Here is a 3,102-nt window from a genome sequence, read left to right as displayed (position 1 = left end):
TTATAGGGAATTCTCTGGTGGTCCAGTGCTTAGGACTCCAAGCTGAAGGGGGCATGGGTTTGACCCCTGGTTTACTGAGTGTGCACACGCGCACACATGCGAAGAACTAAGATCCTGCACAGCCAAAAACAAACAAAAAAATAATAAAAATAAAAATGTTTATAGTAAAAGTATAGACAAATGGAAAACATGTATATATAATGTAAAATACCCTACACACATAAAATATTATAAATAAATATAAAATACTTGGCCATGGCAAAAAAAAAAAAGCAGTCATAATCTCTAATCTGCCATTTAAAAACTCATTCCATGCCCTGGCCTGATGTATAAAATAAAATTTATTCCACTTAATACCAATATGTATACATTTTTACAGTAAAAATATCAATGAGTTTGATCACAGAGTACTGCCCAAGTCCCATTGGAGTATCTGCATCTTACTTTCTAAAAATATAAATTTTTATATTCTGAACTACATCTGGCCCCAGGGACTCAATAAGGAATGTGAACATATATTAGCACAGAGATTGTAACTTTGGACAAGATACTGTGTGGCCTCTAGGTGGGCCCATCTAAATCAGTCAGTTCTACCTTGTAAGACAACAGTATGCAGATCAAGTTTGCTGAAGGAAAGCAGTTTAGAAGTTTATGGGTAAGCACAGGCTGTGCTTTATAGTGCTCAGTGATGATAGCCTTCTGTATTAGGATTGGAATGAAGATAGAAAAGTATGTTCCCCTAAAGGGACAGATTATAGACTTTATATGCACACACCCTATCCACCCTTTTGCTAGTGGTGAAGAACTCACCTGCCAATGCAGGAGACATAAGAGATTCAGGTTCGATCCCTGGATCAGGAAGATCCCCTGGAGAAGGGCATGGCAACACACTCCAGGATTCTTGCCTGGAGATTCCCCAAGGACAGAAGAGCCTGGAGGGCTACAGTTCACAGGGTTGCAAAGAGTTGGATACGACTAAAGTGACTTAGCACACACAAAGTAATATAAAACCCTACAATCCAAAACCAGAATCAAACAGATATCATCTCTGACCTGTAAATGGAATCCATTAAAAAAAAACAAAACTCCTGACTGAACCGGTATTTTGCCTTTTTCATTGGACCATAAAAGGGAGACCTGAGACCTTCTCCAGGTTTTCTGAAATTTCCATTTGTCACATCCTTGTTGGGAGTGATAGGAAGGCATTGTGGGTCGAGTTAGATCCATATCCCATACAGAGTCCATACCTACTGGGGGAGACTCAGCAGGACCAATGAGCAACTAAGGCCTGCCCTGGGAGTCCCTGAGATGACTCTGCCTCCTGCCCAGGGCCAGAGATAGAGCTGAGCTCAGTGAACGCATGCCAGCAGATCCCTATCACTGGTGGACTCTGCTGCAGAAGTTGCTCCCAGGAGAGGTGCTGCTTGCTCACTGTCTCCAAGGGCTGGATTTTAAGACCAGCACCCACTGGCAAAATCGTTCTCTCTCCAATAATAAGAACAGGCCCACTAGATTTGATTTCTAGTGCCCACTCTCAAGCAATATGTGTCAGCCCTTGGACTAAAATGACCAGCATTTGAGACTGTGGAGTAATGACCTCAGACTCCCAAGGTTCCAGATGAGTCCAATCAAAGCTTCCCATTCATCTCCCAACACCAGAGGCTTCCAGTGGAGCTCTAATGGTTAACATGTACTCCTCATGTGCCAGGTACTGTTCTATGTGTTATATATATTTTAGCTCACTTTACTCTAACAGACAGAGACCATTATTCCCATTTTACACACAGCAGACAAAGGCAGGGGAAAAGCAAGGGGCAAAACAAGACACTGGTCTCAGGCAGTTGGACGCAGGAGTTAGTGTAAGTGACCAACTAACTTTTCAGCCCCAGAGAGCCTGGCTCTGGTTTCCTGGAAGCAGTACTCCTGAGTTTTTCCCCCTTATGGCCAGAAAAGAAAACCACCCTAGTTTCAGTGGGGCACTTCCACTATTTGCTGGCAGCTGAGCAACAAATTAACTTGCTAAGCCTTTTCCTCAGCTGTAAAACCAGGGCCATTTGACAGAGGGAAAGGGCCTGGGTATTGGAATAAAACCCAAGTTTGATCCCAGCTCAGCAACTCTAAGGAATCCTATGTCCGCTAACCTCTCTAACCTCCACTGGAAAGGGAGCTTGCTCTTTCCCCAAGGAAGTGAAAGTGTTAGTCGCTCAGTTGTGACCAACTTTTTGCAGCCCCAATGGACTGTAGCCTGCCAGGCTTCTCTGGCCATGGGATTCTCCAGGGAAGAATACTGGAATGGGTTGCCATTTCCTCCTCCAGGGGATCTTCCCCACCAAGATGGAACCCAGGTCTCCTGCACTGCGGTCAGATTCTCTATGGTCTGAGCCACCAGGGATGCCCTTCTGGGGGAAACGTTTGCTCCACACATAATTGGGCTGTTACTTCCATCAGCGTCATGATGGGGTCTCCCTGGGACAGGTCTTCTCAAAGCCAGGATGGAAAAACATGTGGCCACACCTGGAATACAGGGCAGAGCAAAAGAAATAAGGGTCAAGTTTTGCCCAAGCCCGGACAGGCAAGTGGGAGGTTCTGGTGGTGAGCAGCCCTGCGTTTTTCTCAGCCTTTCGCAGATCCAAGGCTCCAGCTGGCCAAGTGTCTGTCCAAGCTACCAGGACAGAAGGCATCTCCGAGCATGATAAGACCAAACAATCCTGGCTTTGTTTTGGAAGGATTTGTCCCTGAGTTTCCAGTTGGCTTCTACTTAAGTCTCAACGTCACTGACCTTTTCGGTCTCGGAATAGCTAAACTAGACGATTCAGGTTCTTGGGGAGGAGAAACCTGGGGAAAACGAGGAGCCCCGCTAGGCCTCCCTGGCTGGGATCCTGGGGCCGGTGATAAGGCGGGGCGGGCGCGCGGCAGCACGGCCGGGGCTCAGGGCGCAAGGGCCGCCTGCCTACCGGGCGCTGGGGCATTCGCCGCGGATCCGGCGCGGGGGGGCGCCGTCTGAGATCTCGCCCCCAAGCACGGCCGCCTCTTTCCTCGGCATAGCCGGCTGGGTCACGATGGGCTCATTAAGCCGGCAGGTAGGCAGTGCCCCGGCGGCGG

The sequence above is a fragment of the Bubalus bubalis genome, chromosome 7, assembly GCF_019923935.1.
Source record: "Bubalus bubalis isolate 160015118507 breed Murrah chromosome 7, NDDB_SH_1, whole genome shotgun sequence".
Taxonomy (NCBI): domain Eukaryota; kingdom Metazoa; phylum Chordata; class Mammalia; order Artiodactyla; family Bovidae; genus Bubalus; species Bubalus bubalis.
The sequence above is the reverse complement of the archived record's forward strand: the minus strand, read 5'-3'. Positions refer to the sequence as shown.